Genomic DNA, 26,244 nt, shown 5'->3' on the forward strand with positions numbered 1-26,244 from the left:
CCAGTACTACTTTTAAATCAGTCCTCTTCATGCACATAAACCACAAAATCTCATGCTTGCAAACAATCACATCAACAAGATGAATTCAAAAGTTTCCAATCTTACCAAAATAAGAAAAACACAGAGAAAACTAAAATCACCACAGAGTGAAAATGCTACTTATTTATAGCCTGTGAGTCCCCAAAACCAAAATGAAAATATGTAGGATGAGCTTCCAAAAACAATTCTGCAAGTCAATACAATAAATCAGGCCCAGATGTCACAAACACAATAAATCAATTGAAACTGCCAAACCACTTTTCTCAGCCTACTGGATTTAATTAAAACCACCACTCAGTGCATGAGAGGCCTTCTAATACAGAAGATACTATCACTCAGGCTCAACCATCTACCCAAGCCTGATGTAGGAGATGGAGTTTGTTAAATTTTCATCTACAGGCCTGTTGAACATGGCAGGGTTTAGTTCAATCTATGGCAATGCACTGCAGTCCTTTTGAATGTTTTTTAATGTTTTATTTATTTTTGAGAGAGAGACAGAACACAAGAGGGGGAAGAGCAGAGAGACAGGGAGACACAGAGTCCAAAGCAGGATCAGGGCTCTGTGCTGACAGCAAAGACATGAGGCTCGAACCCACAAACTGTGAGATCATGGCCTGAAGTCGGAAACTTAACCAACCGAGCCACCCAGGTGCCCCTGCAGTCCCTTTTAGAGGCTTTTTCTCAGCCTCCCAACGTGCTCATTAAGAATGCTATCAATCAGCTTTCGCCATTGGAACACAGTAATGTCAGATAAACGCTGCAGAAATACTGACTCTCTGGTCCTCGTTTTTGTGTCAAAAATACAGCACAGTCATTGAAAACAGACAAGCATATTTAATCAAATGTATAAGACAAGTGGTGACTCGGTGCTTGGTGTTCTAGATTCTTCAGTGACGCTTGTGAAGACAACCCAACTGTAGCTCATTGTCTATAAATGTCTGTTCCCAAACAACCAGTAAATGCCACTCAGGAGAAAGAAAGAATGAGGGTGGGGGGTTGGGGGGAAATGAAGCACTCACAAGTGATTATGGATTCACGAGGCTGACAAAGGGCACCGGTTTCCAGGCATCTTCCAGGACTGGAGGTGAGGCATCTCACTGGCCCTTAAATAAAAAAGATCCCTTGAGTTTAGCACAGAAAAGACAGAGAGACACCCAACCAAGAGGTTGTTTTAACTTGAAGGATCACATTATTTATCACGAACAATCTCTAAACTCAGTCAGCAGAAGCCTTCCTGGCACTCTCCTTGTGTATACTTGGCTCTATTTTATAAAGACAGAACAGACTATGTTTGGCATTTTTGCCTTGAGTTATTGACATGTTTTAAATTATGCTGTTTTATGTCCATTCTTAATAGAACAGAAATCTGCTACAAACGATCTTTATTAACAGACCGCCTCAGGTGCTGAGACTCTCGATTTAACAATGTCTCCAAACAGACAGGCAGGGAGCTTGTTAATAGGCTTTTCCAACCCTTTGGCTTCTGTGAGACGTAAGTGGATTATGGAGGTTTGTTTGTCAGGCTATCTTTTTACATCACTGTCTGAATAATTGCCACAAAGGCCTATTGCTTTGGCCTAATTAACAAAATGTACAAAATCCTGAACATAGAACTTTTATTGATTAGCCATCTCCATGGGAAGCTTTTGAACCCCCATGACTTCTGGCCCCAGACAGATGCTACTCATGATGTTACACACTGGACCATAGTCTTTTAATATAACAAGGACTCTTCTTACCACTATGGACTATTCAAAAAGTGCCACAGGAAACCACATGTATTGGTAATAGTTTAAAAATCAGTGTCCTTGGGACGAGATAAATTTTTACGTAAATGTCACCATTTACTATAAAACAATCCTGTCCCATTTTTTTTTTCATAGAAACTGATCCTTGAAGGGGTGGTTTGAATTATGAAAACTGTATGGTTAAGAAGCAAAGTCAGTTTTATCTGAACGAGGAAAAATATGTGGATAAAACATACCTTGAAGGGAAAGTCAAAAACATGGAGTAGGCATGCATTAATTTATTATTCAGTCAGTTTTCATTAACTGAATAATTATTTCAACAAATACTCCAGGGCTTGTGTTCCAGAGGACAGTTTTAGGCACTGGGACTCACCTCGAGGCAAGAAGACAGTATCTTTGCTCTTGCGGAACTTTTAATATCAAGGCTAACAGATGTTTTAAAAGCCCAGGTATGGAGGCTCAACAACTATTTACACCTTAGACTGCGCTTAACTTTTCTTTAAAAAAAGTAAAAAGCCCATGAGATAAAAAATTCTGTTTGATGACATAGCAAGTGAGATCAGCCATGGGAAATTAAGCCCTGGGCATCATTTTATGTAATATTCAGAAGGCACATATGGAAAAAGGAGCTACAAACATTTTTGGGAGTTTGAGAAGACAAAGAACTCAGTCTTTGATCGATTTAAATGGAAAGCAGGACCAATGAAAATTTCTTAATGAAGTTACACATACAGATAGGTTAGAAAGTTTGGCTTAAATTTATGTTTTTTGTTTTTTAAATCACCCAAGTAACTAGGTAATGACTGTGAAGCAACAAACATTAAATTCAAACATTTGAATGAGCTTTGGCTGGGAACTCAGCTAGAGAAACATACGTAGGGTTGAATTAATTTAGAAAGCTTCAAGACCCTAGGAGTCAATTACATGACAGCAGTAATCTCTCTTTTTTTTTTTTTTTTAAACTTGTAGATGATATCTTGTCTAATCTTGGGAATGCATGCTGAATTTCGGAGAAAAATTTACTGTGGACAAGTTTACATGTGAAGTTATAAGCATACACACGTGGGCATTTGTCAACATGAAGGTGAATTTAACAGAAATGAGATGTGCATCAGCCTCTCTGCTCAATGCTAAGTATTAAGATGAGTGTCAGCAGCTATCTTCAAATATATATAAATATATATATGTGTATATATATATGTGTGTGTGTGTGTATATATATATATATATATATGTACACACACATATATTTATATATATATAAATAAAACCCAACATCACAGTAGAGGAGGACCAAAAGGTTAGGGAGGTCAAGATCAATGTGCTAAACAGAATATGACAGCTTCTTGACTATTCTTCAGGTGAGGATAGATAATGCCGGGAAAAGACAACCTCTACTGTATCGGCGGCTCCTTCCAGAAGCCACTGGGAAATTGAAATAAAGGCAGAGATGTTCTTTTAGATCGACGGTAGTAATAATAGTGACATCGACAATTAATAGAAACCATACTTTATTAAGAATTTACCGGGGCGCCTGGGTGGCTCAGTCGGTTAAGCATCCAATTTCGGCTCAGGTCACGATCTCACGGTTTGTGAGTTCGAGCCCCGCGTCGGGCTCTGTGCTGTCAGCTCAGAGCCTGGAGCCTGCTTTGGATTCTGCGTCTCCTCTCTCTGCCCCTCCCCGACTTGTGTTCTGTCTCTCTCTGTCTCTCGAAAATAAATAAATGTAAAAAAAAAAAAATTAAAAAAAAAAAAAAAAGAATTTACCTTGTTCCCCATTTACTTTGTTCGTGGTTTACATTCATGAACGTCATTAATCTTAACACTACAAGAGTGGGTATTACTGTCAGCTCTATTTCACACGTGAGGACACAGAGCAGCAAACTGCTGCAGATCACAAAGGGAAGGAGAGGCAGTGTCAGTATTCAAACCTAGGACCAACTCCGAAGCACCTTCCCTTATCCACCGCGCTCAATCTGCCAGGGCCTTGCCTGATACACGGGCATTTTTTGGTGATTGTGGAGTGGGGGAGGCCGCGATGAATCACTCTGCCCAGCCAGTCGTTCTCCCTGTGTTTCGCAAGAGATCATGTTTAAGGTAAACTGGTTATCACGTGCCTAGACACCAGTGATTTACAATTACTTCTTTATTAAGAAAACGTTCACTGTGTGAGTGGTCTCTCTCTGAAAAAATGCCAACAAAGAGGCCTTGTCAGTTTTTTTGGCAGAGGCACATCTAAACACATAAAAACAAGTTTAAACACTATCATTTATGCATAATTCTTTCTTGGCATCATCTCCCACTTGCCACAATTTGCAGCCAGAAAACACTTATTTCTACTTTTCTTACTCTAGAAATAATCCAGCTTTAAGTGGATCTAATTCCTCCCCAGAAAAGAAACAGCCCTGTCAGGACTTGGTTGTGTGTGCCGTTTGAGACTTCAAGGTTCCCATTTACCGCACAGCTGCACGGATTCTGAAAGCTGGTGCTAAGCCAGAGCTCTGTACCCACTGAGATCTGTAGTCTGGAATGATAAACACACAGCTGCCTGTGGTGAGGGCCACAGGCATAATGGATGGCCACGTCTCAACCAGAGCCAGGCAGCACCAACACAAATCATTAATCCGACTGCTTATACGTTAAATATCACAAAATGTGTACAAAATGGGGAGCTGTCTCCATGGCAGGCAGTGACAGGTGGGGGGAGAGGTGGAAGCAATTTAAGGGAACAGGAGAAAAAAAGTGGCTCTAAGTCTTCTGTAAAATCCCACTACAGAGCTGATTTACTGCCACGCAGCCCTCTTCCGGCAAATAGTTCATAAAGCCTATGACCTGAGTACTTGCCCACGGGACCACAATAACATTTATCTAGCATAAATTAATGCGTTTCAACCACTAATTCAATTTGGCCGTCTCATTCTTTGGGTTTTGGCAAAGCCTAGCCTTGCTATAAAGCCACTTGGTGACTCACACGAATGGCTGTGTTTGCTAAGGACTCACACACCACTAGGAACAAAGCGTGCTATTAGTCGAGCAGTCATAAAAATATACCTCCAGAGCACATTTGGAGCTGTGCTAATTGAAACTTCCTCTTTAGAGGAGCCTGATCAAAACCAGCTGTAGGAGTCAAGCAGCAGCAGATTTCAACATTGCATTCAAAGCCCAGCGGATTCAGAAGGAGCTGCGGGACTCAAAGAAGAGGGCACAGCGGCCTGAACACGCGCTTTAATTGGCTCCTGACACTACACGCTGCAGAGTGAGCTTGTGACCGGAACCTGGCGAGCGCTGGAAAGAAACTTCTCCTCGAGCGAAACTTGGAAAGAGAGCCCCGTCGTGCAGTTCTCATAAAATCCCAGATCTGCCAACCTTCTCAAGGAACATGTGGGAAAACCCACAAAAGGCTAGTAAATTTAAGAAAGTGAAGTGGGATATTGTTCCGAAATGGCAAAAACAAGAGCTTAAGTATCTTCATGGGCAATGCAGCCTTTTAAGAACATCCCATTAGTATTAAAAACAAAAACAAAAAAAAAGCCCAAAACCATCCAACGCACAGAGGAGCAAACGGACAAAATCCAAATAAAAAACAAAAACCTGGATGAAACACGAAAACACAGACCCTACTGAAAGATGAGAATGAGGGCTCTGTCATCCTCTCTGGCTGTACGTGAGTTTCTCATTCCAAGAAATAAGGAGTGCATTCTACCGATGGGTGTAGAAGCAAAATCCCTCCGTAGGTTTGCGGCAGATGTGGAAAAATCACGCACTTTCTGTTAGCTTCACTTGAGGGCAGGTGAGCCACTTGTAAAGGAAGCAGTTGCCGATACATAAATATAAATAGCATATTCCACCCATCAACTATGTGAATTTTATTTAATTTAGATGAGTGGAGTGCCCGGAAATATTAAAAGCAAGTTTTGTTTTATAACACCTTTAAGTAGCATATAAATTAGAAAGGACTGCTGGTCTCTTTAATTTATTTACTCATCAATTTAATGGAGTGTCTAGTCTGGGAGCTATGTCACAGTGATTTGCAAAGATAAAGGGTGGGGAGGTTTATTTATGTAGATGTGGGAAGGATCGTTATGTTTTATGCCACAGAAGGATGAGAGTTAACTCTATGCAATATATGAAATATAATGATTTTTCTAGGCAACATAATTACAGCCCCACCAGTAACAACCATGAAAGTTGAAAATTTGCTTATTTTCACCATCTTTTTGGAATAGATTAAGCGGCTAAGCTCTTTTTTTTTTTTCCTTTTATCACATGTAAAACATATTACACTGACTCACGGGGTATAAAACCTCACAAAAGTAGAAATTAGTTATCTAAGTACGTCCCTGTTCCCTTTTCGTGCATAAAAATTTGTATCCAGCATTTAGCACTCACTGATGTAAAATGTGGCCTCTGGTGTATGTGATATGGTATTCTGAGTTTGTGTAGATATGAGCAGAAGGTAGGTCTGGTGCTTTTTTATTATTCATATGACTTGTCAGATAGTGAATCATTCTCAATGCATAATGCAATTCACAGTTGGAATGCTGTACCCTTGATTTTATTTATCTTGTTTGTCCAAGTACTATAGACATTAGGGAGGCTTCAATTTAGTGCTCTTAAAGCTGATGAAGGAGGCTGAAGAATTTGGAAAATTTTCTAAAGATAAATCAAGATTAAGTGATGAAATGAAGAAAAAAAAAACCTGTAAATAAGCCAAACACAACAATATTCTGATTTAAAATGGGGTCTGAAAAGAAGTTATTGACCCAGCTTATCCCAATTTTCTCACTAAAATATTTTCTTTAAAAGTCAGAAAGGATAAATCCTCATATGTTATCACCACCCTTGAACTTGGAGTTAACTAATACCAGAATCAAGGAGTTTCCAATTACCTAAGAATTAAGACAACACACACACACACACACACACAAAAATGATTTACAGGTTCCATACAATCAGAAACAGTGGAAATAAGTCCCTCAAAAGTAATTTAAAGCCCCTCATTTCTTTCCTATTTCTTCAGCCCTGGCTCAGAAAAATTGTCTCCAGTAACGTCAAGCCAGGCAGCTGTTCTTGGGACCGAGGGTGCTACATTCTGAGGCAGCACTATGCTGTCCCTTCCCTGACCACAAACAGAAAGAGACGGTCCACTGAAACTTACAGAAATGCAGGCAGAAAGTGGGTGGGTTGTCTGGGAAGTGGTGTTACACATTCAGGAATTAAAATACAAATGCAGGGTCAGGACCAAGCAAAGAATTCGTCTCAGATCAGTGGGACTATAGTAGACAAAAAGGTACTGAAGTCTGGGAATTAGGCTAGGAGTTGAACATGCTCTTCTCTCTGAGAGGAGGAACAGACCAGGAGCCATGAGAGTGTGCACGGGGTAAGCCCAGAGAATTCTCTCTTTACTCCAGGACAAATTTTAAAATTTTGTTATGAAGCATATAAAAAAATATTACATGACAAGAAAAAAATTTAGCTTTCTGAACACTCAGAAGAAGAGCAGATCTCTGAGATGATGAGCTACAAGAATTAAAATATTAACTTAGAATATTATTTGGTAGCCTCAGGTGGCAAAGGTGGTTGGTCCCTCATTCCTCCTGGGCTGCACAGCTACAACTATATTTCTCAAACTCCCTTAGAGAGGTGTGGTCAAGACTAAGGTTTCCTCACTGGAAGGTGAGCACACATCCACTTTTTTTTTTCCCTAGTGATTAGAAAGAGTGATAAATAAGAAGGACGAGAATAGAAGTCCAGGGACCAATGAGGGTTAGGAGACCCATGTATTTGTGCAAGGACCCCGAAAGCTACACTCTAGGAGTAAGACTGATTTGGATATAGACAAGCTGTTGCAGAAATGGACACCAGCTTCAAGTCACTTTAATGCAATTTCAGTGACTGAAATGATCGCTAGTTCTAGTAATTGTCTGTCTACTAAAACCAGATGGAAAAATTACATCATATTCATCCTTAACTGATTTTTCCCAAGTGAAGTTCATTGAGGTGAAATGTACATTCAGTTAAATTCTCTCTTTTTAGTTCTATGTTTTTTGATAAACACACTTGAGTAACTGGTCCATGAGAAGGATATAAAAGTTCCCTCGTGTCCCTTTGTGATCAATTCTGTCCACCAACCCCTTGCCCACAGCAACCCATTTGATTTCTGTCATTGTGGTTTTGTTTTTTCTGCAATGTCATGTAAACGGAATCATGCAGTGTGTTGGCTTTTGAGTCTGGGTATTTTCACTTAGCATAATGCATTTGAAATTTATCTCTGTATTTACATAAGTCATTTTTTTTTCAACTTATTGCTAAGTACTATTCCACTGTGTGGATGGAATAATAATTTATCATTCATCAGTTCATGGTCATTTTAATGGTTTCTAATTTCTGGCATTTTAAAATACAGCTAATATATATATCTTACATACCCGTTTATACATATAAATATCTCAAATTTTTGTGTGCATATATATTTTTATTTCTCCTGGATAAATTCCCAGAGGTAGAATTCCATATGGTAAGTATATATTTACCTTTTTAAATTTATTTTTTACAGTTTATTTATTTATTTTGAGAGAGAGATAAAATGTGAACGGGGAAGGGGCAGAAAGGAGAGAGCGAGAATCCCAGCAGGCGCCACACTGCCAGCATGGAGCCCAATGAGGCTTGAACCCATAAACCACGAGATCATGACCTGATCCCAAGTTCTACCCCAACCATCAGAGCCACCCCGGTGCCCTTGTATTTACTTTTCAAAGAAGCTAACTCAGTTTCCCACAGTGGCTGTAACCATTCTTTCCCTCCAACAATGAATGAGAATTCCAGTTACTTCAAGCACTCGCTGCAATTGGTGTGATCAAATTTTTCTGCTTTTGTTTTGTAATTAAAAAAAAGTTAACCACTCTAAATGTACATTGGTATCTCTATGTGGTTTTAATTTTTTACTTCCTCATGACTAATGATGTTGACTTTCTTTTCATAAGCTTATTTCCCATTACTTTATCTTCTTTGGTGTTCAAATCTTTTGTCCATCTTTTTAATGGGTATTTTCCAATTGAGTTGCGAGAATTCTTCATATGTTCTGGATACAAGTCCTTTATCAGATATACATTTTGTAATTATTTTACCTTATTCCATGGCTTGCCTTTTCAGCATGTTTCAAAGAGTACAAATGTTTAATTTTGATCAGGTCCAATCTGTCACTTTTCTCTTTTACAGTTTATGCTTTTTGTGCCGTAAGACATCTTCATCCTAACTCAAGGTCACTAAGACTTCCCTTATGTTTTTTTTTTTTTTTAAGTGATATAGTCTTAAGTTTTATATTCAGGTCTATTCAATTGAAGTCAGCTTTTGTTTATGGTGTGAGGTATGGGTTGACATTCATTTATATGCATATGTCTCAGCTGTTCCAACAACAATTATTGAAAATGGTCATTTCTCCATCAGATTGACTTGCAAACTTTGTTAAAAATCAAGAGACCATATGCGTGTGAGCCTACCTGTAGACTGCTTAGTCTGTTTCATTGATCTGTATGTCTGTCCCTTCTTTTTCCCTCACTGTCATGAGTGCTCTAGGTTTTACAGTTAAGTACTCTCTGTCTTCCACCTGATTTTTTTTTCGCCACTTCGGAGGCAGCTATTCTAGCTTCCTTGCTTTTTCCATGTAAGTCTTATAATCAGCTTTTTGTTTTTTTCACACACACACACAAAGTTTCTTGGTATTATTTTAATTGGATTCCACCGAATCTGAAGAACATTTTGGGGGAGAATTAACTACCGACCAGTTTGACTTTTCTTACCTATGACCACCATTTTGTGCTTCTTAACATACGAATCTTACACAAATTTGTTTGATTGCCACAAAGTATTCAAATTTTGGTGTTATTGTAAAAGGCGCTATTTTACTTAAGTTCAGTTTCTAACTTTTCATTGCTGGTATACTGATAATTGATATTTGTATACTGGGTTTGTCCCCAACGACCTTGCTAAATTCACTCATTAGTTCTAGTTGCTGTATTACAGAGGCTTTGTGATCATGTTACTTGTGAATAGAGACTCTTCTATTTCTTCCTTTCCAAACTAGATGACTTTTATTTCTTTCTCTTGCTTCTTGTGCTAGCTACAATCTCCCGTGGACAGAAATGGTGAGAGTAGACATTCATGCCCTGTTACCAATCTTAAAGGAAAAGAATTCAGTCTTTCACCATTAAGTATGATGTTATCTGCGGGTTCTTTAGTGTTATTTGTTTGTTTTAATCAATGTCCTTTATGTGGTCGGAGAAAGTTCTGTCAATTTCCAGCTTATTGGGAGACTTTTTTAAAACATAATTAATGAATGTCAAATTTTATTAAATACCTTTTGCGCATCTCATGAGAAGATCATGTAATTTTTTTCTTCCTCAGTCTGTTGATAGAGTAAAATTCACTGATTATATTTTAATGTTGATCCAACTTTGCATTTCGGGGATAAATCCCTCTTGGTTATGATGTATTATTTTTTTTCCATATTGCCAGGTTTGATTTGCCAATATTTTTTTGAGAAGTAAATGTTTAAAAATAATTGCTCCTATGCAACATCTGATATTCAGAAAAAGGAACTATGCCCATAAAGAGATAATTCAACTTGGATGAAGACTAAGAAAAACGATAGACGATGGAAACAGACTCAAAAGGACTGGCGTAATTTTTAAAATCTATACATAATGTATTCATTGGAAATGAAAGGATTTGGGATGATGGAGAGAGCTGAAGGTGGTGAATCTGTAGGGTTTCTTTCTATCAGCTCTTTACCCAGTAGGACTTTTGTGCTATCCTGTTACTATCCCTCCAGGGCCGACAGGGCTAGCCTGATTTACATGTGGATGCGGTGGCCAAAGACCATGCTAAGGCACCGTGGGAAAGAGGCAAGTGCATCTCTGGCAAATCTTCTACTTGTGGTTGACTTCTACTCTAGGCTGCTCACTTTATCACATCCTGTCCCCATTAACATAACACACACAAACCAGGTGACAAACGGACGTCAGCCTCCCCAAGGGAGGGTCTCAAGGTTCTCAGATTTGGGGTACCATTTAGGTTCTGCTTTCTTTCCATTCAGAATTGGTTTTGGTGGAAGTAGACGGCTGTCCCTATCAGTACATACTTTGTTAGCACTTGGGCCTTCTAGACATAGGGACTGGAATACTTTTTGTGTACTTTCTCTGAAAGATGATGGAAGATACTAGATGTTTTATTATTATAATGAATCCTCTTTGCCACCACCCCCAAATCAATATCTTTTATAGTTGCAAGTTATTTGCTGAGAGTTGCTTTTCCATTTAATGAGATTCAAATCGAATATCCTTGATTGTAAGAACTCTAGTTGAATGTTTATTTTTTTATTTCTTTTTACATCCTTGCAAACGAAAAGGAAAGGTCTACTATTTACTGGTGAGAAAAAGAATAGGTGTTGCATTCACAAAATTCCCGGAGATGTATGATAAATAAGGTACATTATTATCTATCATGGTAGATAAAATAGAAGTAAAAACAGAAGGAAACAATAAGGAGAACGGTGTGCATAATAACCAAATGACACTTCACTAATCAAGTAGTCTGGATAATCAGTAAGCTAACAACCAAATAATCAGTAGTGGTGTTAAGAGCAGTCATAACACCAAGTATAATATCAGGTATAGCACCTACAGTATCCTATGTGTTTACAGACGTGCCAGTACTAATATTAGACAAAATGGAATTTAGGGTCTGTGACAGTCAAGGAACTGTGTCTCCCAGGTTTCCTTTTAAGAAGACATGCTGCCAGGGCAAGGGGAGAGATAAATGAATGACACCCTGCAGCCGCTGCAACTTGAGATCCCTAAGGGGGCTTGTTCTAAGGTCATGTGTCCTCTGAACGGCTCCCAGCAGCCTGAGTATGATAAAGGTAGTAGAGGAGGACTATTTCTGCCCAGGGTGGGACTTCTGGATTCCATGCAGAATGTCACATTAAGCTATTTCATCATTGACGTCATGCACCTCAGGGAGGATGGGCGCAAGGTGGCTGGTCGACTTAAGGCTGACCGCAGACACAGGAGCTAGCTATAGTCCTCCTCCTTGGCTCTGAATTTCTCAGTCTCCTCACGGTTCTATTTTTACCTCATACTTTGAGGCCCTGTGGCTTTATTACTAATTATCTAGATGATCTTCTAAGTGGATTATTTCTTTGCTTAGTTGGCAGGGCCTCCCTTTTGCATTTTTAATGTCTTGACTCTGTTAGCACAGGCTCTCTGAGAAGTAAGTAGCAAAACAAAATGAAACATGCAAGACAGTTACAGAGGGAAACCTTGTGAAGGAATAAAAGAGGGAAAAGAAGAAGAAGCATGGAATGACTTTCCTATACGATACTGGTCTATCTCCTGGGAAAGGGGATAGAGAAGGAAGGAGGTTTAATTAAGTAGGAAGAGACACTGACAACAGTAAAATTCTGAGCAAGTCTCAATCATGTCAAAAGCGAGTCCTTGACAAAAGGTTGACAGTTAGGATAATTCCACGCTGAGCAGAAATAACTTGTCTCTAGCACTCCCATCGTGCTGCATCACTGGCTAGTAGTAGTTTAGTTTAGTTTAAGTGTATCCAAATGTGGCATCTGACGGCTGCCAGTCAACTATGTTTTCCCTGGCAGCTTCTTTTGAAAGAAGATATGAGCCATATACTTCCTTGAGTGCCATAGTCTATCCTACCCCTTAGACCATACGGATCTATTTCATGAATGTTGAAAGAACAGCAACTGCACGGTTACTGGAGCATCCTTTTCTGAGAAGGAAATTCAGAAGGGGGAGTTAGTGAGACAAACGACAAACCTAAGCCCAGAGGATTTACACAATAATGTCAACAAACCATCAAGGGACATGTACTTTTTATCTTACACAAATTATTTCAGTGACCAGAATAAAGGGAATACAAATGCTACAAGTACTAATAAGCATTAGGTCCAGATGTGTATAACTGAAAAATTTAAAACTATAGAAGCTTACAAAAGATAAAACTTCATCACACACAAACACTTTTTAATGGCTGACATGCCAAGACAACTTTATAGCATCTTCAAGAATCCAGGTTCTAATCTTTCCCCAGCACCATCTTTAGTAAGTGAGTTTCCATTTTCAAGGTCATGTTATGTTTCAGTATGGCTGACAGAGCTCTAATGGTCATGTCTGGTGTACCAAAAAGAAGAAAAGTAAAACAGTACGAGTGCCTTTTCCTTGAAGAACACTTCCTGCAAATCTTATAGCAACACTTCTGTTTAGATCTCCCTACCTAGAACCAGAGCCATCATATACAACTTCAATATTATGCATACATAATTCCAAGAAGACCGTTTCCCAGAGTGATGTGGCAGCCCTACCAGAATTTATTACATGGTCGCATCTAGATAAAAGTGAAAAAGAGATACGCCAGAATATCATCGGACATCTCTTATCAACAACAAAAAAAGGAAAATAAAATTGGAAGAGAGATAGGAAGGTAATTAAGTCTCTGATGCACAAATAAAATCCTTTTCTAAAACTAGCATATCATTGATACAAAACCAAAACTGAACACAGCGGTATAAGAAAAGAAAATTACAGACACATTATCTAATGAAAATGTATACAAGGGTGCCTGGGTAGCTCAGTCAGTTAAGGATCTCACTCTTAATATCAGTTCAGGCTGAGATCTTGTGGTTTTGAGATAGAGTCCTGCATTAGCAACACATGCCCCCCGCCCCGAGATTCTCTCTCTCTCTCTCTCTCTTTCTCTCTCTCTTCTGTGCCCCTCCCCTACCTACACATTCTCTCACGCTCAAAATAAATAAACATTAAAAAAAATAAAATGCATACAAATATTAGAAAAATAATTCTGTCATAACATAAAAAGCAATAAATAATACAGTTTAACCAATCAAGATTTGTCCCAGCAATTCAAGTAAAATTCATGAAATTCATCATATTAAAAGACTAAATGAGATGAAGTGATAATTTCAACAGACACAGATTTTTTTTGTTAAAAATAAAAATTGATGAATCTTTATAGATATTTACAAATTTTAAGTACAGGATTATCAAAAAGTATCTATTAAAAACCCACAAAACACATCACACTTAATGGTTAAACTTGAAAAACATTCTCATTAAAAGACAGACAAAAAAATATACGTCAACCGACACTATCCAACATTTTTGTGAAGTCACTAGCCAATGCAAAAATATTTTTAAAAAGTATCACATTGCATAAGAGAAAATGTCTGGTGATTTGTGGTTAATATGATTACTTTATTGGGGCGCCTGGGTGGCTCAGTCGGTTAAGCGTCTGACTTTGGCTCAGGTCATGATCTTGAGTTATGTAAGTTCAAGTCCCACGTCAGGTTCTGTGCTGACAGCTCAGACTCTGGAGCCTGTGTCTCCCTCCGCTCTCTGCCCCTCCCCCACTCATGCTGTCTCTCTCTCTCAAAAACAAATGAAAACATTAAGAAAAATGATTACATATCAAATCCAAGAAGAAGAAGCTGTAGAGATGAACTGTTAGAACTAAAGATGAGAATTTAGTAATTCTGATGGAATCTAAGACCAACATTGGAAAATCAAAACCATCCCTTTAGGGGTGACTGGATGGCTCAGTTGGTTAAGTGTCTTGATTTTGATCAGGTCATGATCTCATGGGTTCATGAGTTTGAGCCCTGTTTTGGGCTCTGCACTGACAGCACGGAGACTGCTTGGGATTTGGTCTCCCTCTCTCTCTGCCCCTCCACCACTTGCTCTCTACCTCTCTCTCAAAATAAATAAACTTAAAAAAAATCCCTTTATAACCTATTAATACCCAATCTAATAATGTAACAAAGACATGATGCCCTTTATAACAGCAATAAATATATAAAGATAAAAATAAACACACCTAATTACAGATGAAAAATTGTAAGGAAAGTTATAATATATTACTAAAAGAAATAATTTTTTGAAAGCCTGAATTAATGAGATATAACATGTTCATGATAGGAGGACAATGTTTAAAGATGAATACTTTTCCCCAAATTCATTTATAAATTTAAAAAACATTTTCATTTTTAAAAATTTATTTATTTTGAGAGTGAGAGTGTGAGGAGGGGAGGGAGAGGGACAGAGAGAGAGGGAGAGAGAATTCCAAGCAGGGCCCATGCTGTCAGCACAGAGCCCAACATGGGGCTTAAAGCCACAAACCCTGAGATCATGACCTGAGCTGAAATCAAGAGTAGGACGCTTAACCAAATGAGCCACCCAGTTGCCCCAAAAGCATTTTCAAAGAAAATCCCATATATTTCTTTTTTAGTAACATGGCAAGCCAATTTCAAAAATTTAGGTGGAAGAGTAAAAAGCCAAGAAAACTGAGGCCATTTCGTAGAACATTAAGAAGTGCTATTTTCCCCAGAAGATATCAAGACTTATCAAAAAATCATAGCAGTTATAATGTTACAGCATAATGACTATTTGATAAGTAAGCTTCCCTGCATTTCCAATTGCTCCTGGGATGGGCATCACATCCATTTGAGAACCTTGGCTATGAAGGATTCCTATCCCAGCACAGGCACACTAGGAAGCATGCACAAGATTTTTACTGCAGCCATAAAATGAACAAGTATATACATCAGAATGGAAAAGTCATCTAAACCTAATGTAGAGTAAAAAAAATTAAGTTGCAACAACATAAGATATACGGCATATTATCATTTATATGAGACTGAGATATGGAAAAATACTGTATGCAATGTAAATTTACAAATATCTGGCATAAGTATAAAAACCCAGATGAAGCATGCCTATACCAACTCCAGAATTTTGGTTACCTCTGGGGAGAGAGAGAGAGAGAGAGAGAGAGAGAGAGAGAGAGAGAGAGGCGCGAATGGGTGAGAGGGTTAGGAGGGCTAGAAAGGTGCCTAATACTGTTTCTTCAAAGTTTTATTGCTTTTAGAAAAAGTGACAGCGACTATGGCAAGGCAGTGATGTTTGTTCAACTGGAGTGGGAGATACTCAAGTATGTTAAATTATTGTATGTTTTAAGTTCTCCCTCCCCACCAAAAAAGAGAGTGGGGAGAGCAAGGTAATCCTGTAGTTTATTATCATATGATAGAACAACCCAAATATAGGAGCACAGTTTCCTTCCCACCAAGGAATTCACTTTTTAATTATAGGCAATAGCTGGCAAATTCGGGGAGCTATTTGGAGGATACAATTTGTTGCATCTCCCTCATTTACTCCTTCCCCTTTGTATGGACTCCAGCTAATCCACAATTCATGTGCTTGCATTCTCTGCAGCTGTGTGCTAATTCTAGACTAAACCCCTCAAATTAGCCATGGATAATAATACACTAATTCAAACTGGAACACAAAGCAATTTTTCCAGAAGCAATGTGAAAAACCTCACTGATTATTAACTGTGTATACTATAACAATTTTAGAGGTTCGTTACTGAAGCTTAAAAGAAAATATACTAAGATAAACATACTCAAAGTTGCTTCTGGAGTAGTGTTGATTCTACTTCTCAGCTTTGGAATATGTACAGATATCACTGTTTCTGGATCTTCCTCTTCCTCTTCCTCTTCCCAAAGAAGTTCCATAACAAAGACATCAAAACAACCACCACCACCAAAGCCACATAAAATAACTAATATATTTAGAAAGAACTCTTATATATTTTTTTTTAAATTTTTTTTTTCAACGTTTATTTATTTTTGGGACAGAGAGAGACAGAGCATGAACGGGGGAGGGGCAGAGAGAGAGGGAGTCACAGAATCGGAAACAGGCTCCAGGCTCTGAGCCATCAGCCCAGAGCCCGACGCGGGGCTCGAACTCACGGACCGCGAGATCGTGACCTGGCTGAAGTCGGACGCTTAACCGACTGCGCCACCCAGGCGCCCCAGAACTCTTATATTTGTACTACAAAATTACCTCCTCTGACTACTTTCTCTCTGTAAAGCTACTTGAAAATTGCATGATCCCAGGTAGATGAAAAAATATTGCCTTCTTTTTAAAATTAAGTAATTCTAAGTTGTATTACTCCTAAGTTATTGAACAATAAAGATAATTGAAAAGACACTGTTCTTCTTAGTCTTAACTAGTTGTATAACTCTGAAAGTCCTTCGATATTTAGAACATTTAGGGCTTATAACTTCATTAAACCAAAATAAAATGATACATAATTTAGCAATATGTTAGAATTAACTACCTAATCATTTTGACACAACAGGCTTAGAATTAACAGAGTTTATGCTAGAGATTATGTTTCATAGAATGGTTTCGAGATTCAGTCAATTGCACATCAAGAAACCTACTGGTGTGTTCCCTAACTGCCCTTAAATAATGAGTACGCGAGACACTTTTTTATTCTCTGAGTTTGCATAATCTGCAAGATAAAAAATGTTAATATGCCATCTCCACTCTTCTCTTTTCCTGTTTAAAAGCAGTTTAGGAAATTCTGACATTGTTCATTATAAAATGATATTCAGAGACTCCCTATTCTAGAAAGAAAGGAGAGGAGTAGGCAGGGGAGGGAGAAAAGGGTAGGTGGGACCACACAGGAGGCTACTGAAGGAGTCCAGGTTAAAAAAAAGACTATAGTTGGCCCCACAGTGTTAGCAGTGAGTGGAGACAAGAGAAGGGAAAAGACTGAGGGATAGGATGCAGATACCCAACAGGTGTGTTTTACAGATGTGGTTGTGTGTGTGTTGGGAGGGCATAAAGAGAGGAAAAAGACAAGTATACAATTATTTCGGGATTTGTTTGCCTACAGTGAGTGGGTAGTTATTTACCAAATGGAAATGATGAGAAAGAAAAGTCTGGGTAAACTGTAGAGAGTTCTGTTTTGGATACATTCATTTGAGATGCCTTTTAAGCAGTCAGGTAGGAATGACAACTGAGCAGTTGGATATTTACATTTGGAGTTACAGGGACAGGTAGGATTTCAGCTCAAGTCATGATCTCATGTTCGTGGGTTCGAGCAGCACGGCCGGCTCTGTGCTGACAGCTCAGAGCCTGGATCCTGCTTCAGATTCTGTGTGTCCCTCTCTCTCTGATCCTCCCCTGATTGTATTCATTCATTCATTCATTCATTCATTCATTCATTCATTCATTCTCTCTTTCTCTCTCAAAAATAAGCCCAAATACCTCTAGATTTGGACATCATGAGTAAAAGGTGGTATTTAAAGACATGACATTCATTAGGTGACCCCGAGAAACCCCACAGAGGGCCAAAAGCTCAATACCTTAGAGAACCATTATGTGACTCATGTATCGTCCACAAAAGAATTGCTAAACTGGAAAGGAATAAGGCACTATGGATACATGGTGTGGCTCATCCATTTAGCAAGAGTCAGTGTCTAAATATGCTAGCTTATTGTGAGTGATTAGAAAAGCATGAATTTTTCATACAATAATATTTATGGCTTCGCAATACAGCCGGATTTTTTTTCCAGTGGATTTTTAATTTTCCTGAATCCCATAAGACCAAAGATCAGTGGTCTCTCTTTTCAAATCAATTTTCAGCAATAATTTAGACAGATCTTGTACTGTTCCTTTTTTTTTTAGCTTGCAGCAGACTCTGTTCCTTTTGAAACTAGATGGTTATTATTCTTCTCTTGTCAAGTGTGCAATAGGTACCGCCACGCATTAGTGAACCACTAAACCTAACCCATTGTATCTTTTTGTCATATTGGCGTTAATGGCAAATGTGAGCAAGAACCATGAGGAGGACAGGCTGTGGGGACAATTTGGATTAATATGCTGAATTGTCTAAAATAAATAGAGACTCCATGTGTACTTTTCATTTCCTGAGCTATGCAACAATTATAGTTATTCCACTCAAATGTCTGTAGCAATGAGATCAGTGACAAAAATAGTGCTTGAAAAACAAGAGAAGAAATGGCAAACATGTTATTTATTTGCTTAAATCTATTATAATGGAGCTGACAGTGTTAGTCTCATTAACAGAGGGACCTTTCTTTCCACAAGCCAGCTGGAATAATAAAGGCAGCTATGTGACATTTAAAATGCAATTGCTCTGCTATCTGTAGATTCTGTTTCTGATGCTTACTGATCAAAGAGGAAAGTGATCTGAGTAGAATGCAAACCATCTTGTTCATCATCTGCATTCTCAACAAAGATAGCATTAGGGTTAAATGCTATAATATGGCAACAAGGATATGCAGAAAAATTATTCATGTCAAAGTGCTTGAACATTTATTTGAAGCATTTATTCAATTGTTCTTTTGCCATGTGACAGTCCAAGAGTTGGTAGAAATACATCTGTTATGTTTTTCTTAAATAGGCAAAAGGAAATTATAATTAGGGGGATACTGCCTTATGCATATAAATATACGACATCTTTTGAAACAAGTTGTTCCAAACAAGCGAGAAGCATGCATATTTCTCCCTTTGAATGGTTAGTAAATGCAAGCTTGTTTTGGTGCCTTTGTTTTAATGACAAAATAATAATCTTGACTAGAAACATGCCTTTAGAGTTTAGGCATCATATGACAAAGTGAGTTTGAAGATAAATGCAAGAATCTGAGTTATGCAAAATTCTTTGCATTAAGGATTTGTTTGAAATCTCAGACCGGCAAATATTACTCAGTGATTTTCAATCTCTCCTTAAATGTTCAAACATGGATTCCAAAATGAAGGGTTTCAGGAGAGAATCCTCAAGCCTTCCATTTTCATGGTCAGATGAAAAATAGCAAATTCAGAAGCAAATAATGGGCTATATAATATATCACTTGGGTGGCCAAGCTTCTCTATACCTCAAAGGTTCAGGCTGGAATTTTAATGGGTTCCAATTTTACTTGACCCAATTCATCCATTTCCACTAGATATGCTTATACTTTACACACTAAAACCATAGAATGAACTGTAAATCATCAGATTATAAAATTTTATTCTGACATTTTTAGGAACTACATTTATTCCACTTTCTGCCTATGTAATGAGGTCTTGCTACTTCCTTTTTTTATTGTAGAGGTGAAGAGCTATGCAATTTTGGCTCATTTGCATAGCACCTAAGTGAAATATAAGTCTAGTTTTTTATTTGAAAATATTCAAGTCTAATACTGTTAGGATGATGAGGACTATATGGTTTTTCAGTCTCCCTCTCCTTCTCCCTCCCCCCCCCCCCACACACACACCAGCAATTATAGTCAGTATTGCTGAAACACAGAGTTATATAAAATATCTCAAAAGTAGGGAAAAAAGAAATGAAAAATATTATGAAATGAGCAGAAAAAGACTAAAAAAAATAAAAGGTGGGGTGCTTGGGTGGCTCAGTTAAGTATCTGCCTTCAGCTCTAGTCATGATCTTACGGTTCATGGGTTCGAGCCCCACGTTGGGCTCTATGCTGACAGCTCAGAGCCTGGAACCTGCTTCAGATTCTGTGTCCTCTCTCTCTGCCCCTCCTCCACTTGTATTCTCTCTCTTTCTCTCTCTCTCTCTTTCTCTCTCTCTCTCTCAACTAAATAAACTTGAAAAAATAAAAGAGAATATCTAAAAACACATGTCTGTCTTATCCTATTTCCATGTCAACAGTAAGTGTGACTATCAGATTATCTTTAGGAAGTGTGCCACATCTCATCACCCCCTATGGACCAATGCCATTAGTCCAGCAAAAGGCCCACATTTTACATTCATAATAAAAAGGAGGAAATCCACAGTGCCAGACAGAAGCAGAAAGAGAACACCATTGGTGGATGTCATGATGAAGGAAGTCTATATGATGGAGGTGACATAGAACGGGGCTTGATTTTGGCAGACTAAGTTAAGATAGAGTGTCTTCTAGACCTAGGGCTGTAGGAGAGTACGGTGTGTACCAGGGGACGGGGGGCAGTAATACCGCTCAGGGCTCATTTAGAATAAGAGTAGATGTGAGAGAAGTCTAGAAAAGCAGTTTGATGGCGGTCAGATTGTGGCGAGGCCATAATGGTCTCAGGAGTATTAGCTAGACAGGGTGGATTTGGTGGAAGATGAGATTTTTTGATCTCCACTGAGATCAATTTGAATACTGAATTTAAATACAGAGATTTATGACAACTCTGAAGAGCATTCTGAATATAAAGGAGATGGTTATACTATGTGTTAGCACATAATGCTGGTTCTCGCTGATTTTAAAGAACAAGCTGAGGAAAAGTTAGAATACTATTATTTTTCTATTCAGATTTAAATTGTAAGGCTGTGGATTAAATAACCTCTCGAGAATCTTTCCATCTCAATGATCTATGAATAGCTATCTTTCTGATCTGGTTCTTCTTGAGTATGTGAAATGTTTCTGATATAGCAGAGATTAAATCTCCTGTGAGCATTTCTCTATTAAAAATCTGCAAGTATAAAGAAAGGGATGCAATATAGAACTGCTACTACAACAAATGACCAGCTACGATTCCAGAGCTTTAGTTTTAAGAGCAATGAAGGGTTATATTATATTCTGTCTACTTTGTTTTAACTTTAGGAATGGATTGTCAATGCAGTGAATTCTTCCATTGCCTGAATATAAAATTCAGTGATATTCAGGTCCTTCTGATTGTAAGGCAAAGATATAGGGGAAATGAAAAACAGAATAAAAACTTGATAAGAAAACAGAAACAAGGCCATTTTCATGAGTGAAGACACAGAGCAGTAGTTGACCAAACATAAAGTATAATGACTAACTTAGCTGAGCGTATCAAAACTGAGAGGTGACTAGACTAAACCATTACAAAACACAATGATACTTTTGCAAACAGGACATGAAAGTTATAAAATCACAGATTCATTTCTCAGATATTAGCACACATGAAGAAAGAAAAAAGCAGTTTGTGTTCCCCCCAAATGAATTTGTAATAATGTTATTAAAATAATACCTATCAATACAGGTCTAACTAAATGGCCAATAGTTTTTAGCTATTATGCAGCTTACTGCTGAGAAGTTGATTAGGTAATTGCTGAGTAGATCTAATTCCATTGTTGATTGAAATAATAAAACTGTTTCCTAAGCCGGTCATTGAGATCATCCCTTACCCAAATTGATTGCAGGATACATTAATTACAGAGTGGTTTGCATTCCAAATCTCCACCCCCACCACATACGCACAATAGAAACAACTGATCTTATAGATATGTTTCTATGATTCATAGAAAACATGCTTTACCTTGAAAGAAACTTTGTCATAATATTTGGGAATATGGGTGGGCTTTGGAGTCCTGCACAACAACCACGGATGTGAAGTTAAGTGAGTTAGTGAACATTACACATTTAGCTCAGCACCCACTACAGATTAAGAGTAGTTGTTATTAGTTATTAGCTCTCATATTTTCCCTAAAGAAAGTTATGTGACAAACAGTTTTGTAAACAGAACTATTAGTTTATAGAAAATCTGATTTTAAGAACTTTATGGTTAGTGGCCAAACTCTGGGAAACCTGGTTGGCTTCTTTACATTTATTTTCCTTCCAACTCCTTTGTAGGATACAAATAAGCAAAATCAACACAGGTCAAGGTCAAAGAATTTAGCTAACATATCTACCCAGTGCAACTACCTACACCCAACAAATATTTCTTCTACCTCTTCATGCAATGAGCATTTGGTTAGTTGTTGTTGGCTTATTTGCAGTGAGGCACTAGTGAATAATGGGTTAAGGTATGGGCATTGGAATTAGTTTACTTGGACTTGAACCTTGTCTTGAACCAGAAAATCACCTAATGCTTCTGGGCTTTAATTTCTGTTTCTTTAAAATAGAGATAAGAAGAATGCCTTAAAGGGTGGTTATGAGGATTAAATAAAATAATACAACTAGAACATTCACAACAGTGCCTTGTCCATAATAATCACTGATAAAATGTTAAGCAATTTTTACTATTACTATAATTTTTCTTCAGAAGATATGTGTTTGGGGTGCCTGGGTGACTCAGTCAGCTAAGTGTCTGACTTCAGCTCAGGTCATGATCTTACAGTTCGTGAATTTGAGCCCTGCATCAGGCTCTGTGCTGACATCTCAGAGTCTGGACCCTGCTTCAGATTTTGTGTCTCCCTCTCTCTCTCTGTGTCCCTCCCCCGGTTGTGTTCTCTCTCTCTCTCAAAAGTAAATAAATAAACATTAAAAAATTTTTTAAAAAGAAAATACATGTTTGTTTGGATATGATGAGATTATGAGTCCATAATATTCATGAACATTCTATTTGACCAAATATGGGCATTTCTTATCCACCAACTAGATTCTTATTAAGGCAAAGGAGAGCTGGGGGACAAGGAAATCTGTAAAATTTTCATTCCTGTAACCCTTTAGAAGGGCTAATGTCGAAGAAATGTTTGAAAATTGGAGCATGAATTAAAAGTATTTTGAGAGGTCTTCGTGTGGTAATTTTGGAAGTCTCATGAAGGCTAGAAATAAATGACCAAACAAAAGATGTGAAATATGTGATCAAACATCCATAATTAAAAAAATATTTTTCCATGGCTGAATTAAAAAAACCTGGCTTTTATTCATATTTTAAGTATTAGAATAAATGTGTACTTGAAAACGTATTTTTTCTAATTTTCCTTTGATTAATGTGAGTTTGTGGGCAGTTGCTTTGCTATATAGATGTCTATGACTATAAGGATGATGAGTCCTCATGTACTGTCAAATGCTCTACCACTGAGCTATATCCCCTCTCTTCTTCACCTGTAATAGGATTTGTTTATTTCAAGTAGAATTTCAACACATTGTTCTTTTCCTTGAAAATACTTTGATGAGGACTTCTGGGGAAGAGAGCAGAGTAGAAGGATCCTAAGCTCTCCTTGTCTCAAGGATACAACCCCATAACAGCCACATGAGTGTAAATAACCCAGAAAATGACCTGAAGATCGGTAGAACAAACTGCATGACAGGGAGGGATGCTGTGGGCACAGAGATAGGAAAGAAAAGGACTCTCACATCAGGCACCCAACATGGGGAGCCTGCATGGAGAAGATGAATATCCCTAATGTTTGGCACTGAAAACCAGAAGGGCCAAGTTTTAAGAGTTCTTACAATCGGTAGGGTTTAAATCCTGGAACATCACAAATCAGTAGGCTCATGGGAGAACCAGGAGGGTGAGAAGAAACAGTCCTCAACCTTAAAAAGACACCATAACAAACAGCCCCATGGAGATAGAACCATAGAAGCAGCAGTTTGAAAAACATCTGGGTGATATGGAAGGAAGATTTGTTTACCAAATTCAGAGCATGTACTTGAGCTGGCAGGTGCCATCTATCTCCCCTTCACCTCAGAATGAACACAGGGACAACTGCAGGAAAAATGACGGTGCCGACAATAGCTACTTAACTTACTAATAGTGCACCTGCCCATGAATTCTCCTGTGGATATGCTTCCTCCAACAGACTGCCAGAAACCCTGCTAACACCAGACAACACAACCCTGCATGCTTCTGTCGATCCACCCCCTCTAACCTGCCTGTGGTCCAGTGGCTGCCATTCTCCTCCCACCAGTGCAGACCTTGCTGGCACCGTGAGTCATGTCCTCCCGTTCTCCTGCAGTTCAGCACTTTACTTCTGGAAGATGCCTGGTCTGACTCAACTGAAGTCCAAGGTGGGACTATACTGGCCCACCAACACCACAGGAATGAAATACTGCCCGCAAGAGTAAGAGACAGCCACTGCAGATGACTAGACTGAAGGCAAAAGCAGCTTGCCACAACAGCAGGTCATATTCAACACACAAGAGACAATATAAGGTGCCAGGTTCTGGTGAACAGGGGACATTGCACTGCAGGGAACTATAGGACCTTTCTTCATAAAGCCACTACTTTTGAGAGCAGGGGACATATCTGATTTTCCTAACACACAGAAACAGACACAGAGAGTTAGACAAAATGAGGTGACAGAGAAATAAGTTTCAAATGAAGGAAAAAGACAAAATCACAGCAAGAAATCTAAATGAAATGCAGATAAGTAATATTCCTGATAGAGAATTTAAAGTAATGATCATAAAAATACTCACTGGATTTGAGAAAAAAGTGGAAGACTTCAGTGAGACCCTTAACAAAGATATAGAAAACATAAAAAAGAACCAGTCAGAAACGAAGTATTCAATAAATGAAATTAAAAATACATTAGATGGAATAATGTAGACTAGACTAGACTAATCAGAAGAATGGATCAGTGACCCAGAGGACAGATTAACAGAAAGCAATCAAGCTGAAGAGGAGAGAGATAAATAACAATAAATGAGAATAGATGAGGGGGACTCAGCGACACCACGAGGTGTAATACTTGCATTATAGGGATCCCAGAAAGAGAAGAGAGAAAAGAGGGCAGAAAATTTACTTTAAAAAATAGCTGAAATTTTCCCTAACCTATAGAAGGAAAGAGAAATGCAAACCCAAGAGGCACAGAGAGACCCCAAAAAAATCAACCCAAGGAAATCCACACCAAAACATGTAGTAATTAAAATGGCAAAAAGAAGTGATAATAAGAGAATTTTTAAAGCAACAAAAGGAAACAGTTACATATAAGGGAAACTCTATAGGGCTATGAGAATATTTTTCAGTAGAAACTTTTCAGAAGGGAGTGGCATGATAGATTCAAAGTGCTGAAAGAAAAAAAAAAGCTGCACCCAAAATACTCTATCCAGCAAAGCTATTGTTCTCAATAAAAGGAGAGAAAAAGAGCTTCCCAGAAGAACAAAAATTAAAAAAATTCACCCCTATAAGAAATGTAAAAGGGAACTCTTTGAGTGAAAAGTAAAGACCATAAGTAGGAGAAAGAAAAGTAAGAAACACAGAAGCAGTAAAAATAAGTGTATCTACAAAAATTAGTCAAGGGATTCATAAAATAAAAGGATGTAAAATATGAAACCATATGCCTAAAACATGGTGGGGGGAGGCAGGAGTAAAGAATGGAGTCAAACTTAAATGCCTATCAATTTAATATAAACTGCTATATGCAGAAGATGTTATATACAAACCTAACGGTAACCACAAATCAAAAACCAGTAACAGATATGCAAAATAAAAAGGAGAAATGAATCCAAATATATCACTAAAGAAAGCCAAAAAACCATGAGAGAGGAAAACAAGCGAAGAAAGGAACAAAGAACAGCTTCAATAACAACCATAAAACAAGTAACAAAACAGCAATAGGTACATAGCTACCAATAACCATTTTGAACATAAATGAACTAAATGCTCCAATCAAAAGACATAGGGTGATGGAACAGATAAAAAAGCAAGACCCATCGATATGCTATCTACAAGAGACTCATTTCAGACCTGAAGATACATGCAGATTGAAAGTGAAGAGAAGTAAAAGTATTTATCATGCAAATGGCAGTGAAAAGAAAGCCAAGGTAGCAATACTTACATCAAACAAAACAGACTTTAAAACAGACTGCAGCAAGGCAGTGACACTATATAATCATAAAGAAAACAATCCAACAAGAAGATATAACAATTGCAAATATTTATGCACCTAAAAT

At 38.0% G+C, this 26,244-nt stretch overlaps 1 long non-coding RNA gene across 1 annotated transcript in view; it reads right to left on the bottom strand.

Moving 5' to 3' along the window:
* Positions 1-853: 853 nt before the first annotated feature.
* Positions 854-26,244, bottom strand: part of LOC122486892 — a 175,537-nt gene continuing 150,146 nt past the window's right edge. The window contains exon 4 of the long non-coding RNA XR_006298266.1: positions 854-1,142. This is a non-coding gene — a long non-coding RNA (uncharacterized LOC122486892). The remainder of the gene's footprint in view (positions 1,143-26,244) is intronic.

Source organism: Prionailurus bengalensis, chromosome A1, assembly GCF_016509475.1.
Source record: "Prionailurus bengalensis isolate Pbe53 chromosome A1, Fcat_Pben_1.1_paternal_pri, whole genome shotgun sequence".
Classification (NCBI taxonomy): domain Eukaryota; kingdom Metazoa; phylum Chordata; class Mammalia; order Carnivora; family Felidae; genus Prionailurus; species Prionailurus bengalensis.